At 40.3% G+C, this 16,559-nt stretch overlaps 1 long non-coding RNA gene across 7 annotated transcripts in view; it reads left to right on the forward strand.

The window, feature by feature from the left end:
- Positions 1–16,559, forward strand: part of LOC139182678 (uncharacterized) — a 230,868-nt gene that overhangs the window by 22,226 nt on the left and 192,083 nt on the right. For 3 of the 7 annotated variants that reach the window (XR_011566197.1, XR_011566193.1, XR_011566194.1), the window contains exons 2-3: positions 9,040–9,121; positions 14,210–14,280. This is a non-coding gene — a long non-coding RNA (uncharacterized lncRNA). Of the gene's footprint in view, positions 1–9,039; positions 9,122–9,962; positions 10,159–14,209; positions 14,281–16,559 lie in introns of all 7 variants that reach the window. The other 4 variants (XR_011566195.1, XR_011566196.1, XR_011566199.1 and 1 more) reach the window with 2 other exon arrangements.

The following is a 16,559-nucleotide window of genomic DNA, read 5'->3' on the forward strand; positions in this document are numbered from 1 at the left end:
ATAAAGTGAAAGAGGAGAGTGAAAAAGTTGGCTTACAACTCAACATTCAGAAAATTAAAATCATGGCATCTGGTTCCATCACTTCATGGCAAATAGATGGGGAAACAATGGTAACAGTGACAGACTTTATTTTGCGGGCCTCCAAAATCACTGCAGATGGTGACTGCAGGCATGGAATTAAAAGACACTTTCTCCTTGGAAGAAAAGCTATGACCAACCTAGACAGCATATTAAAAAGCAGAGACGTCACTTTACCGACAAAGTCTGCCAGTCAAAGCTATGGTTTTTCCAGTAGTCATGTATGGATGTGAGAGTTGGACTATAAGGAAAGCTGAGCACCAAAAAATTGGTGCTTTGAACTTTGGTGTTGGAGAAGACTCTTCAGAGCCCCTTGGACTGCAAAGAGATCAAAACAAGTTAATCTTAAAGGAAATCCATCCTGAATATTCATTGAAAGGACTGATGCTGAAGCTGAAACTCCAATACTTTGACCACCTGATGCAAAGAACCAACTCATTGGAAAAGACTCTGATGCTGGGAAAGATTTAGGGCAGGAGGAGAAGGGGACGACAGAGGATGAGATGGTTGGATGGCATCACCAACACGATGGACATGAGTTTCAGTAGGCTCTGGGAGTTGGTGATAGGGAAGTCTGGCGTGCTGCAGTCCATGGGGTCACAAAGAGTTGGACACGACTGAGCGACTGAACTGAACTGAACAGGTTTTTCTATTAAATGGTAATTTTGGTGATATAACATTCTATTATTTTTTGCTTGACCAATCATGCTACAGTGGTATTAAGTGAGTGATAATTACATAATCACAATAGTAAAAAATGTTTACCAGTTTCACAATCAATAGCCAGACAAGAAGTAAAAGATAATTACAGTTGCAAGCCATTATGGAAACATGATTAATCTAACAATATAAAATGACAAGTGAAAGTGACAGTTGCTCAGTCGTGGCCGACTCTTTGCAACCCCATAGACTACATGTAGTCCATGGAATTCTCTAGGCCAGAATACTGGAGTGGGTACCCTCCAGTATTCCCTGCTCCAGGAAGGGAATCCTGGAGAATTCCATTCTCCAGGAAATCTTCTGGTTCCTTTCTCCAGGAGATCTTCCCAACCCAGGGATCGAACCCAGGTCTCCTGCATTGCAGGCAGGTTCTTTACAAGCTGAGCCACCAGGGAAGCCCAACAATAGAATATAATTACATACAATTTGGGTGGTCAAGCAGAATGATGTGGTAAGCAGAAGTGCATACATGCATATGTTTTCATCTATCCAGTCCTTCTGTGTCTTTTGGTTGGTGCATTTGATCCTATTACCGTTTTCTTAATTGTTTTGGGTTTATTTTCTGTAAGACTTTTCCTTTTCTTGTGTTTCTTGCCTAGAGAAGTTCCTTTAGCATTTGTTGTAAAGCTGGTTTGGTGGTGCTGAATTCTTTTAACTTTCGCTTGTCTGGAAAGCTTTATAATTTCTCCATCAAATCTGAAATAGAATCTTTCTGCATAGATTTGGTTGAAGGTTCTTCCCTTTCATCGCTTTAAATATATGGTGCCATATCTTTGTCTTTAATTTTTGTCAGTTTGATTGCTATGTGTCTTGGTGTGTTCCTTCTTGGGTTTATCCTGCCTGGAACTCTCTGTGCTTCCAGGACTTGGTTGACTGTTGCCTTTCTCATGTTAGGGAAGTTTTTGGCTATTATCTTTTCAAATATTTTCTCAGGTAGTTTCAGTTTCTTTCTCTCTCCTCCTTCTGGGACCCCTATAATGTGAATGTTGGTCCTTTTAATGTTGTCCCAGAGGTCTCTTAGACTGTCTTCATATGACTTTTTCATTCTTTTTTCTTCATATGACTTCATATGACTGTTTTCATTCTTTTTTCTATATTCTGTTCTGCAGCAGTGATTTCCACCATTTTGTCCTCCAGGTCATTTATCCATTGTTCTGCCTCAGTTATTCTGCTATGGATTCCTTCTAGTGTATTATTCATCTCTATTTGTTTGTTCTTTAGTTCTTGTAGGTCTTTCGTAAACATTTCTTGCATCTTCTTCATTGTTTACCCAAGATCATGCATCATCTTTACTATAATTATTCTGAATTAATTTTCTGGAAGGTTGCCTATCTCCACTTCATTTAGTTGTTTTTCTGGAACTTTTTCTTGTCCTTTCATCTGGGACATAACTTTCTGCATTTTCATGCTGATTAACTTTCTTTAATGCGGTTTTTGTTTTAGCCACTGTGGGACTGTGGTTCTTCTTGCTTCTTCTGTCTACCCTCTGATGGAGGAGGCTAAGAAGCTTGTGTAAGCTTCCTAATGGGAGAGACTGAGAGTGGGAAAAGCTGTGTCTTGCTCTGGTGGGCAGGGTCTTGCTTAGTAAAGCTTTAATCCAGTTATCTAATGATGAGTGGGGTTGTGCTCCCTCCTTGGTAGTTGTTTGTACTGAGGCGAGCCAGCCCTGGGGTCTGTGGGCTCTATGGTAGGGTTAATGATGACCTCCAAGAGGGTTACTAACGGAGGGTTACCAAGGGAGACCTTCTCAGACTGCTGCTGCCAGTGCCCCAGTCCCTGTGGTGAACCCCTGCCAACCCACACCTCCACAGGAGACCCTCCCAACACTAGTGCATAGTTTTGGTTCAGTCTCCTGTGGGTCGCTGCTCCTTTCCTCTGGGTCTTGGTGCATGCAAGATTTTGTTTGTGTGCCTCCATGACTAGAGTCTGTTTCCCTCAGTCCTGTGGAAGTCCTGTAATCAAATCCTGCTAGCCTTCAAGGTCAGATTCCCTGGGGATTCCCAGTCCCTTTTTCAGATCCCCAGGCTGGCAAGCCTGATGTGGAGTTCAGAACCTTCACAACAATGGGAGAATTTCTTTGGTATTATTGTTCTCTAGATTGTGGATCACCCACCCGGCAGGTATGGTATTTGATTTTTGTCATGACTGCACCCCTTCTATTGTCTCACTGCAGCTTTTTCTTTGTTTTTGGATGTGGGGTATCTTTTTTTGGTGGGTTCCAACATCCTCCTGTCAATGGTTGGTCAACAGCTAGTTGCAGTTATGGTGGTCTCACAAGAGGAGATGAGCACACATCCTTCTGCTCTACCATCTTGAACCGGAAGCCCTTTTATTGAATTTGTTACAATTTTGCCTCTGTATTTTTATTTTTTTGGTTTTTTGGCCTCAAGGTATGTGAGATCCTAGCTCCCCAACCAGAAGTTTAACCCACACACCCTGCATTGGAAAGCGAAGTCTCAACCACTGAACCACCATGGAAGTACCTCTGGTTGACTTCTTTTTGATATCTAAAGATGTTAGCTTACTTTTCTTCATAATATACTTTCATCCTCATCTTTAGAAATTTTAAAGGCACGAGTCTGTACACACACAGAGAAATATATATATATATATATATATATATATATATATATATATATATATCTGGATTAAAGATCTATATATATATCACTGTATAAATACCAAATGGTAATATTAATAGAATTGGGAGTTTTCAGTTTTTTTTCTTTTTGGTTGTAGAGCTTTCCTACTGCTTCTACAGTGAATATGAATTGCTTATATAATAAAATAGAAATTAATAGAGACTTTACCTGGTGCATGGCATGAAGTTTGCATTTTTGTAGGTCAAGTATTTCTGACTTTACTGTGTGCTAGGGGATATAAGGTAATGAATTCCAATCTCCTTGCCTTGGAAAATTTACACACACACACCCCTCATACCCACAAATACAACTAATAGAGGAGTGTTAGCTTTTTCAACAATGAGATATAAAGGAGACATCATGGATGTATCTGACACTTAACCAATTTAGATTCCTTTCCCACAACTTTCACTTTGAAGTGTGTCTTTTGATTCTCCATTTAGAGAAATGTGTCATGTTTGCTGATCAGAGAATGTCTAACCAAGGCTTCCCTGAAGTCTATTCAGTCACAATAGTTAAGAAAGATGTGAAAATGCAATATGCAACCCAAGGAGTCACATGTGACAGCCCTCAGAAATACCCTGTTTTCTAGAAACACTGCATTGTATGAATGTCTTCAACATTAAAAATAAACAAGAATATCCTGTTTTACAGCACTACCAATTTTTAAAAACCTGATATTTCTAGGCCTCCCAATAATCTAAGGACAAACAATATCTTTAAAGTGGCCTACAATGCCCTATGAGATCCAGACCTGCCTCACCAACCTCATTCCTGCCATGTTCCCTTACTCTCTGCAGCTCAGGCCTCTTTAATCCCTTGGATATGCCCCAATTTTTCCTGCCACAAGGCATTTGAAAATACTATTCCTTCTGCCTGGAATTCTCTTCCCCCGACCTCTTTACCTAAATCATCCAGTTCATAATTTAGGTGTCATCTGTGTCTTTGTTTTTTTACAGTACACTTTCCTTACCCCACAGACCATGTCTACCAACCCAGCTTCTGTTCTCACAACATAATTAACCTTTCCTTCCTATCACTAAAGATGGAATTTTACATTAGTATGATGATTTTATTAATGCCTATCGCATCTTCTGGAATGTTCTATGAGGACAGAGATGAAACTGAATTTATTTTATCACAGAAGCCCCTGCAGTTGGACAGTGCCTGGCACAAGGTATGCTGCTGCTGCTTAGTCGCTTCAGTCGTGTCCGACTCTGTGTGACCCCATAGACATGAGCCCACCAGGCTGTCCTGCCCCTGGGATTCTCCAGGCAAGAACACTGGAGTGGGTTGCCATTTCCTTCTCCAATGCATGAAAGTGAAAAAGTGAAAGTGAAGTCGCTCAGTCGTATCCGACTCTTAGTGACCCCATGGACTGCAACTCACCAGGCTCCTCCATCCGTGGGATTTTCCAGGCAAGAGTACTGGAGTGGGTTGCCATTGCCTTCTCCGGCACAAGGTATAGTTAAGCTCTAAATGATTAAATTGAAGAAATATGAAGATGAATGGAGATACAAACATTAGAACCTTCTCCTGTAAATACACGAGACATAAAACTGTATTTAAAAAAAAAAAAAAACTGTACACTCAGCTAGACAGATTGAAAGAACTTTGAAAGCAGCAGAGTTCAGTGACCATTCACAAATTGATGCTTAATCATGATGAGCAATTTGCTTCTTTTTGAGGTATACTACTAGCTATTCTTATTCATGAGTCCAGTACCCAGCATGACATTTCTACCATTTCTTCTTAACATGTACATAGTGTCTTACATTTGTATTATTCAATGGACTTACATTTGAGGAATGTTCATGATAAAAAGGTGAATTTCCACATCCCTGAGTTATGCATTTTTGTTGTTGTTTTTCAGTCGCTCAGTTGTGTCCAACTCTTTCTGACCCCAAGGACTGCAGCATGCCAGGCTTCCTTGTCCTTCACCATCTCGCAGAGCCTGCTCAAACTCATGTCCATTGAGTTGGTGATACCATTCAACCATCTCGTCCTCTGTTGTCCCCTTCTCTTCCCGCCTTCAATCTTTCCCAGCATTGGGGTCTTTTCTAATGAGTCAGCTGTTTTCATCAGGTGGCCAAAGTATTAGAGCTTCAGCTTCAGCATCAGTCCTCCCAATGAATTTTCAGGACTGATTTCCTTTAGGATTGACTGGTTTTGATCTCCTTGCAGTCCAAAAGACTCTCAAAAGTCTTATCCAACACCGTAGTTCAAAAGCATCAATTCTTCGGCAGTCAGCCTTCTTTATTGCCCAACTGTCACATCCATAAATGACTACTGGTAAAACCATAGCTTTGACTATATGGATTTTTGTTGGCAAAGTAATGTCTCTGCTATTTAATATGCTGTCTCAGTTTGTTATTGCTTTTCTTCCAAGGAGCAAGCGTCTTTTATTTTTTATTTTTTTTCATGTCCTATTTTTTTATTTTTTTTAAATTTTATTTTATTTAACTTTACAATATTGTATTGGTTTTGCCATATATCAAAACGAATCTGCCACAGGTATACATGTGTTCCCCATCCTGAACCCTCCTCCCTCCTCCCTCCCCATACCATCCCTCTGGGTCGTCCCAGTGCAACAGCCCCAAGCATCCAGTATACTGGCGACTCATTTCATATATGATATTATACATATTTCAATGCCATTCTCCCAAATCATCCCACCCTCTCCCTCTCCCACAGAGTCCAAAAGACTGTTCTATATATCAGTGTCTCTTTTACTGTCTCGTATACAGGGTTATTGTTACCGTCTTTCTAAATTCCATATATATGTGTTAGTATACTGTATTGGTGTTTTTCTTTCTGGCTTACTTCACTCTGTATAATAGGCTCCAGTTTCATCCACCTCATTAGAACTGATTCAAATGTATTATTTTTAATGGCTGAATAATACTCCATTGTGTATATGTACCATAGCTTTCTTATCCATTCATCTGCTGATGGACATCTAGATTGCTTCTGTGTCCTGGCTATTATAAACAGTGCTGTGATGAACATTGGGGTACATGTGTCTCTTTCAATTCTGGTTTCCTCAGTGTGTAAGCACAGCAGTGGGATTGCTGGATCTTAAGGCACTTTCTAACACCATACACAAAAATAAACTCAAAATGGATTAAAGATCTAAACGTAAGACCAGAAACTATAAAACTCCTAGAGGAGAACATAGGCAAAACACTCTCTGACATACATCGCAGCAGGATCCTCTATGACCCACCTCCCAGAATATTGGAAATAAAAGCAAAAATAAACAAATGGGACCTAATTAAACTTAAAAGCTTCTGCATATCAAAGGAAACTATAAGCAAGGTGAAAATACAGCCTTCAGAATGGGAGAAAATAATAGCAAATGAAGCAACTGACAAACAACTAATCTCAAAAACATACAAGCAACTCCTCCAGCTCAACTCCAGAAAAATAAATGACCCAATCAAAAAATGGGCCAAAGAACTAAATAGACATTTATCCAAAGAAGACATACAGATGGCTAACAAACACATGAAAAAATGTTCAACATCACTCATTATCAGAGAAATGCAAATCAAAACCACTATGAGGTACCATTTCACGCCAGTCAGAATGGCTGCGATCCAAAAGTCTACAAGCAATAAATGCTGGAGAGGGTGTGGAGAAAAGGGAACCCTCTTACACCGTTGGTCGGAATGCAAACTAGTACAGCCACTATGGAGAACAGTGTGGAGATTCCTTAAAAAAACTGGAAATAGAACTGCATCTTTTAATTTCATGGCTGCAGTCACCATCTGCAGTGATTTGGGAACCCAAGAAAAGGAAAATCTCTCACTATTTCCATTGTTTTCCATCTATTTGGAATGAAGTGATGGGGCCAGATGCCATAATCTTCATTTTTTGAATGTTGAGTTTTAAGCCAGCTTTTTTACTCTACTCTTTCCCTTTCATCGAGTCTCTTTCATTCCTCTTTTGTTTCTGCCATAAGGTTGCTATCATTGCAGATCTGAGGTTATTGATGTTTCTCCCATCAATCTTGATTCCAGCTTGTGCTTCATCCAGCCTGGCATTTTGCATGATGTACTCTGCATAGAAGTTGAATGAGCAGGGTGGCGATATATAGCCTTGACGTAGTCCTTTCCCAATTTGGAACCAGCCCATTGTTCCACGTCCAGTTCTATCTCTTGCTTCTTGACCTGTGTACAGATTTCTCAGGAGGCAGGTCTGGTATTCCCATCTCTAAGAATTTCCCACAGTTTGTTATGATCTACATAATGAAAGGTTTTAGTATAGTCAATCAGAAGTAGATGTTTTTCTAGAATTCTCTTGCTTTTTCAATGATCCAATGCTGCTGCTGCTAAGTCGCTTCAGTCGTGTCCGACTCTTTGCGACCCCAGAGAAGGCAGCCCACCGGGCTCCCCCATCCCTGGGATTCTCCAGGAAAGAACACTGGAGTGGGTTGCCATTTTCTTCTCCAGTGTATGAAAGTGAAAAGTGAAAGTGAAGTCGCTCAGTCATGTCCGACTCTTTGCAACCCCATGGACTGCAGCCTACCAGGCTCCTCCGTCCATGGGATTTTCCAGGCAAGAGTACTGGAGTGGGGTGCCATGATCCAATGGGTGTTGGCAATTTGATCTCTGGTTCCTCTCCCTTTTCTAAATCCAGCTTGAATTTCTGGAAAGTCAAGGTTCACGTACTGTTACTTGGAGAATTTTGAGCCTGCCTTTGCTAGTATGTGAGATGAGTACAATTGTGCAATAGTTTGAACATTCTTTGGCATTGCCTGTCTTTGGGATTGGGATGAAAATTGACCTTTTATAGTCCCGTGGCCACTGCTGAGTTTTCCAAATTTGCTGGCATATTGAGTGTGGCACTTTCACAGCATCATCTTTTAGGATTTCAAATAGCTTACCTGGAATCCCATTACCTCCACTAGCTTTGTTTGTAGTGATACTTCCTAAGGCCCACTTGACTTTGCATTCTAGGTTGTCTGGCTCTAGGTGAGTGATCACACCATCATGGTTACCATTGTGGTTTTGCCTTTTTTTACCTGCCAACTATTCCCTAGTACCCTGACCAAAGCTGCCAAGATGGCTCCTTTCTAGACTCACCTAGCATGCAGGGTTTCTAGATTATCCTTGCTTTCTAATAAGACACATGAGGCCAAGAAGAAACTAGTTCAGGGATTTTATTCTCTCTTCATTCCTTACCAGTTGCAAAGCCAAGTGTTCCTGAAACCTCCTTCCCTCTGTCTGGAAGTGGTTGTCTTCAGCTATCTGAACATTCATGGGCATCAAAGCTTCTCATAGGACACATAACCATGCTGCTGAATCCCAAAGAATTTTGCTCAGGACTTACAGCCAAGCTTTTGCTGTCAGTGCTGGATAAACATTACAAAGGAGAGGAAAATTTTCCCATCTCTTTTTGTCTAACTTAAGACAGGAATAAAGACCATGTTAATGGCCAAACACTATGTTTTCATGTCTCACTTAGAACATCAATGGATGAGTGTCTGCTTATTATTTTATAGAAATGTAAAAGGCAAAATGTGAGATTTCAAGAAGAAGATGGGCTTTTACTAGAATGTTTAATGGTTTTACACATTCTTTTTTCTCACCAACAGACAACTCATTGTATAGAAGAGATACCCTGGGATGCCCTGCTTGAGATCCTCACTGTTTTTTGTGTACGCTTCCTCTGAGAAGGTAAAATCATTATGTGGTAGTGTTGGCATCTCAGGTTACATGTGGGGTATTTTTCAAAAGGTCTCCCCAAAATAGAGCCAGTTTACTTTGTCACATTGCTGCTTTTCAATTTTGTGCTCATTTTAATTGCATCCACTCAGCAGTTCATTATAGTCTCAGTCCCTGAAGGTCACTCACTGTTACCACCTCTGAAGCTGGTGCTGCACAAAACAGCATGACAGCACAGAGGAAGACCTCTGACTGCACTGTCCCTTCCTCAGATACTCACCACCTCAGCTACTTTTAATGCCTCCCTACCAAACTTGCAGCTTCAAAGAAAATGACTTTAGCATGCAGGTTTTATGTGGCATTTTAGACATCATAGGGTTTGTGTATGGGCTGTAAGGGGCGAGAGCCCTTTCTTAGACCTCTGAGGTCTCGTAAAGGCAGTTCCTGATCTTGCTTATCTATAATGCTTAGCCCCTTTATAGACATCTTCCTGATGTCAAGCGTGACAAGAAAGTAAATAAAATGGAGAACTTCCCATATATGTTTTAGAAATGAATTGGGAAGCCCTTGAATCACTGGTCTTGCATGATCTAGCGCTTTACCACTCCCTGTTTTAAGGGGAGACTCTATGTTTGGAAGTCTGATCAGGTTGCAATCTACAAAATCACAGCTCTGGAAAGAACTCCCTATTCGATATGCATCCATAGAGACATGAGTATATTATTCCTTCCAAAGTCAGCTGCAATTGAAGCTCACTAAATTGACTCCACATCTTCCTATCTCAGGCAGTGACAGAGGAATAGCAAATATTTTTTACTAAAATGCTCATTTTTAACCAACCCCTTTTTTGAAGATTTCTCTATCATTGATGCGGAGGACATGATCTTTACTTTATAGAAGATGGCAGAACACCAGCAAATCAGTGTTTGAGTCCAGGGGCTGCTGTCAGTGCATCAAATGCTTATCCAGCAACTGTGTCTTTTGCCAGCAATGTCATGCAGAGTTGAGGACAGAATTTATTGTAATTGTAAGAGGATTAATGTCAAAAGGTAATTTGCATTTTTGTGAGCATAAATATATATGTATGCATGCACGGAGGGTCATGCATTGCACAAACATACCTGTCTTCACCCCTTGGTACTCCATATTAATGGTAGCCAAGAAAATCATGCTAATTGATATATCTCACATTGTGTAACAATGTGTTTCAACAGATAGCTTATACCAGTTCCTGTACTAAGCTGCCTACACTGAGTGGTAGATGACTGGTTTCTTTTTATTTGTTCATTCTGTTCATTTTCATGGGGAGCGCCCCAACACCCATCATCTTCCCACTCTCCTCTCTTCTAGCAGAATTTTCCTGAACTGGGTTGTATTCAGAATTATGAAGTTGTAATGGTGAATGGATGGAAAATGAAAGGAAAGCCAAGCAAGGGAAAATGTGGAAATCTGGTAGTCAAACCCTTAATCAAGTTGGTTTTACTTGGTTCACATGAAAAAAGTACCTCTTCAGCAAGTGCTACCTTCCCGAAGATTACTTTTGTCACATCTCAAAATGGTGATGATCATTTATTAAATGGATGTGATGTTACAGGCACCGTGCTAAAAGCTGTGTGTGCACAGGGTCAGTTAATCCTCATTCCAGTGCTGTCAGGTATTGCTGGTCTTATCCCCTTTTCACAGCTGCAAACACTGAGGTTCAGAGGAACTCACTCATCCGTGGTCAAATGGCTGCTAGATGATGAGTGCATGCGGGATATGAACATGACAGGTAGTCCAGAGCCTAGACACTTAATTAGGACTTCTCTGCACCATTTATTTTTATCCTTGAAATTCCCAATTATTTTGTAGATTTTGATAACCTATCATGAAGAGGTAATACAGAGGCAACAATAAAAGCTATATAGAGAAGACACCTGAATTTTCTATAAATATGTCAGCAAAATCTGATGCTCTGAAATGTGAATCTTTGTTCTCACCCCTTATATGAACTTGATTTTGCTTGTGACACATACCTCTAAAGCTCACTGTCAATCCTGTGTCCCCTGCCACCACCATCCAAACAGCCAAGACCTAATCATTCCACTAATAGGCTGTAAATAAATTGTCTTCAGAGGTGGAGGTTACCTAGGAGCTAAAATAATAAATTTTAAAATCACAGCTCCTAAACAGTACTGCGTTTTTACAAGAATGCAATTTGACCATCCTTGTGCCCACAAACTTATTTTGAAATCTCACTTCAGTTCAGTTGCTCAGTCGTGTCCAACTCTTTGCAACCCGTGGACTGCAGCACGCCAGGCTTCCCTGTCCATCACCAACTCCCAGAGCTTGCTCAAACTCATGTCGATCACAATGGTGATGCCATCCAACCATCTCATCCTCTGTCATCCCCTTCTCCTCCTGCCTTCGATCTTTCCCAGCATCAGGGTCTTTTCCAGTGAGTCAGTTCTTTGCATTAGGTGGCCAAAGTATTGGAGTTTCAGCTTCAACATCAGTCCTTCCAATAAACATTCAGGACTGATTTCCTTTAGGATGGATTGGTTGGATCTCCTTGCAGTCCAGGGACTCTCAAGAGTCTTCTCTGACACCACAGTTCAAAAGCATCAATTCTTTGACACTCAGCTTTCTTTATAGTCCAACTCTCACATCCATACATGACTACTGAAAAGACCATACCTTTGACTAGATGGACCATTGTTGACAAAGTAGTGTCTCTGCTTTTTAATATGCTGTCTAGGTTTGTCATAGCTTTTCTTCCAAGGAGCAAGCATCTTTTAATTTCATGGCTACTGTCACAATCTGCAGTGATTTTGGAGTCCAAAAAAATAAAGTCTGTCACTGTTGCCATTGTTTCCCCATCTATTTGCCATGAAGTGATGGTACCAGATGCCATGATCTTAGTTTTCTGAATGTTGAGTTTTAAAGCCAACTTTTTCACTCTCCTCTTTCACTTTCATCAAGAGGCTCTGTAGTTCTTCTTTGCTTTATGCCATAAGGGTGCTGTCATCTGTGTCTTTTTTTTTTTTTTCATTCTTGCTTTTTTTTTTTAATTAATTTATTTTAATTGGAGGCTAATTACTTTACAATATTGTAGTGGTTTTGCCATACATTGACATGAATCAGCCATGGGTGTACATGTGTTCCCCATCCTGAACCCCTCTCCCGCCTCCCTCCCTATCCCATCCATCTGGGTCATCCCAGCGTACCAGCCCTGAGCACCCTGTCTCATGCATCAAACCTGGACTGGTAATCTGTTTCACGTATGATAATATATATGTTTCAATGCTATTCTCTCAAAATCATCCCCCCTCGCCTTCTCCCACAGAGTCCAAAAGACTGTTCTATACATCAGTGTCTCTTTTGCTGTCTCGTACACAGGGTTATTGTTACCATCTTTCTAAATTCCATATATATGCGTTAGTATACTGTATTGGTGTTTTTCTTTCTGGCTTACTTCACTCTGTTTAATAGGCTCCAGTTTCATCCACCTCATTAGAACTGATTCAAATGTATTCTTTTTAATGACTGAGTAATACTCCATTGTGTATATGTACCACAGCTTTCTTATCCATTCATCTGCTGATGGACATCTAGGTTGCTTCCATGTCCTGGCTATTATAAACAGTGCTGCAATGAACATTGGGGTACACGTGTCTCTTTCGATTCTGGTTTCCTCAGCGTGTATGCCCAGCAGTGGGATTGCTGGAATCTCCACACTGTTCTCCATAGTGGCTGTACTAGTTTGCATTCCCACCAACAGTTTAAGAGGGTTCACTTTTCTCCACACCCTCTCCAGCATTTATTGCTTGTAGACTTTTGGATCGCAGCCATTCTGACCAGCGTGAGATGGTACCTCATAGTGGTTTTGATTTGCATTTCTCTGATAATGAGTGATGTTGAGCATCTTTTCATGTGTTTGTTAGCCATCTGTATGTCTCCTGACAGTCTTGATTCCAGATTGTGCTTTGTCCAGCCCAGCATTTCATATGATATACTCTTCAGATAAGTTAAATAAGCAGGATGACAATATATAGCCTTGATGTACTCCTTTCCCAATTTGGAACCAGTCTGTTGTTCCATGTCCTGTTCTAACTGTTGCTTCTTGACCTGCATACGGATTTCTCAGGAGGCAGGTCAGATGGTCTGGTATTCCCATCTCTTGAATAATTTTCCACGGTTTATTGTGATCCATACAGTCAAAGGCTTTGGCGTAGTCAATAAAGCAGAAGTAGATGTTTTTCTGGAACTCTTGCTTTTTCTGTGATCCAACAGATGTTGGCAATTTGATCTCTGGTTCCTCTGCCTTTTCTAAATCTAGCTTGAACATCTGGAAGTTCATGATTCACATACTGTATAAGCCTGGCTTGGAGAATTTTGAGCCTTACTTTACTAGTATGTGAGATGAGTGCAATTGTGCAGTAGTTTGAACATTCTTTGGCAGTGCTTTGGGTGAAATCTACAAATGCCCATTATCATTCCCTTGTAAGAACAGGGACTTCAAAGAATCTCTCAGATGATTTTCCTACTACTGTGGCCCATTCAATTCCCCTGACACTTGTTGAACTTAAACAACCCAGAGTGAGAAAAAATAGCCATTCTGGATGATATTTGTTTGATCAGGGTGTGAAAAATTGAATCACTCAATCAAGCCTGCATATTTAAGGGGACAGCTCAATTGAATGACAGCAGATTTGATGTGTGAGCCTGCATCTGTTAGTGGAGCTGACTAACAAAATGACTGTTGATCGTATGGATAAGTTTTTATCTAGTTCCAGCCTGGAGAAGCAATGAAAAGAAATTATCTACTCGTAAGTGATATCCAATCAAGGTGAGAACTAGAAACTGAATGTTTGGAAGTCTATGTTTATTAGAGCACTGCTTTGTTTTCTCTTATTTTGGGATAGTCTGCTTTGGGGGGATCATATTCACCTATTCAAATGTAAAGATGTAAAGAAGAGAAATCAGAGACCCCTTTAGAAAGTTAGATTTAGAATATTTCATCAAAGTTCATCTTGCATTGCCAGACTGACTTCTTGCTCAATCCTTGTTTTATCTCAGGCTCCTCCTTAGTTAAAATTCTTCTCTTTGAACCATCTCTAGGTTGAAACCTTCTTGGCAAAATAATATAAACCAGCATCTGCAGCTCGATGGACCTTTCAAGCCCTCCCAAGGTGAGAAAATGTTATTTTTCCCTTTTATGTGCTGTGGTTCATGGGGTAGTATTTGTCATCTTGTCATATAACAGTAATGACGTTCATCGTGTTGAAATACAGCCTTAAGCAGCAGCATCTATGGGTATGGGAGCGGTCTCCATACTGTGGCCCTCATCAGCCCCTCCAGGCACTCCCAATGAAAAGATTCTCCTTAAAATGCGCCATTTCATTCTGGTTTGTCACAAGGGTCAGTTCCTCACTAGAACAGTCTTTCTTTTGGAGCAGCAGAGGGATAATTGGTTTTCATGTGGGTGCTTTTTACCATATTTTACACTGACACTTGAAAAATTTGGTATTATATTCTTTAAGGATCCCTCCCCCCTCCCCAATATATACATGCAGACATACACACGCTCCATTTCTATGGGGGAAACAGGTTTGTTGTTTGCCATGAGGACAGCTGTAGTTGAATCATTGTGGTAACATATAGTCAAGGAATTCATGAAGGTGCAAATTGACAGCTCAGAGGGACACAGCTTAGGCTCCCCTTTTGGGAAAGCCACCTCTCTGCTCTTAGCTCTATAGAGACTCAGGGAAGCTGCCAGTAGGGCCACATGTACTCATTCCGTCAAGCCTAACCCCGTTGCCACTGCCCCCTCAGGCTGCACGGAGCCCCTTAAGATTTCTTCATACCTTCAAGCCACACAGTGAAACTCATTTTATCCTCTCTCTACTCTTATCTGTCTTTTAGGGAGAGGGGAACTGTGGGAGAAAGCACACAGAATGATATTCCCACTGACCTCTTCCAGGCGGGATTGTCTCGGTCTCGAATCTCCAGGAGAGACAGTTCTGCCTATTGACAAATAGGCATTCTCAGGCAGTTTTTGAGGAAAAAAAAACACTTTCACAGATGATCTTGTAATTTTTTTGGAGAAAAGTTGCCCAAGAACACATAACCAAAAATATATAAAAATGTTACAGAGGTTAATGATCCAGTCAGTGAGATTTTGTGGTATTTCTGATTTGTAATTTTTTGTCAGTTCACTACCCCTATCCCAAAGAGAACACTAAGTTAAAAAGAAAAACTCATCAAAAGCCCTTCAAAGATTTAGGTGAGACCATTTCAGCAGTTGTTTAGTGTGATGGGGAAAAAATATCCTATAGACAAAAAAGAATTTTCAAATATATGAGATATGACCTCATTTTTTGATCAAAGCATGATGATGGATACCTGACTTTCAAAGCCAAAAACTTACTTTTGTAATATTGCCCCAAATTTTAATTTATGTATATTTAATAATAAACTCTGGGCTTCCCTGGTGGCTCAGCTGGTAAAGAATCTGCCTGCAATACAGGAGACCCCGATTCAATCCCTGGGTTGGGAAGATTCCCAGGAGAAGGGCATGGCAACCCACTCCAGTATTCTTGCCTGCAGAATTCTATGGACAGAGTAGCCTGGCGGGCTACAGTCCATGGAGTCACAAGGAGTTGGACATCACTGAGTGACTAAGCACAGCGCAATAATCAACTCATTTAGTTGCTTTGTGTTGCTTTAGTTGCTTTATTTAGGTGACAGTGTTTTAGAGAACACAATAGAAGATAGCATTGCTCAAAACAATACATTCCGAATACTTTATTGGGTTGGTGTTATGCATACAGTTGAGTATTTGAGTATACTTACAGTAAAGATTTCCATGCTAAAATTGTTGTAGTCAAAGTCTAGAAGAAGAACTTTGGGGCTTTAGTTGTCCATGAATTAAGATAGATATAAATTATTTTCTAAAAAGAATTTTCATTCTGCTCATTGGTAATGCCTTGACTTCTGGTAATCCTCTGCATGGAAATAGACCAGCTTTATGTTCATTTTTTTCAGTCATGTGTTTTTTGCTAGGCTCTAGTACTTTCACAAGGGGGAGGGTATCTAGTTTGACATTTCATTAAGATACAGTTTTAAATAGCACTGAAAAAGAAATTATATTCCAAATAATTGCCAAAGAGAATAATTTCAAAATCAAGTTATCCAAAACACAGCAAAAGCCTACCTGAAGGAAGCAGAGCTTATGGGGGACCACTCAAAGAATATGAATGAAATTCACATACACTTGGACACACTCTAAATATCTTCCTATTGAATTGCATTTGGGGTAAAGTCTTAGTCCATTTCATTAGCCATATGAAATTGATCATGTTATCTCTCAAGTATTATTGAGGATATTGAGCAATTACAGTACAGAGAATCCCTTGTATATGCAACCTCAAGGACACTTTCTACCTTATCTTAGTATCTGAGCTTCTCC

The sequence above is a fragment of the Bos indicus genome, chromosome 4 (genome assembly GCF_029378745.1).
Source record: "Bos indicus isolate NIAB-ARS_2022 breed Sahiwal x Tharparkar chromosome 4, NIAB-ARS_B.indTharparkar_mat_pri_1.0, whole genome shotgun sequence".
NCBI classification, from domain to species: Eukaryota; Metazoa; Chordata; class Mammalia; order Artiodactyla; family Bovidae; genus Bos; species Bos indicus.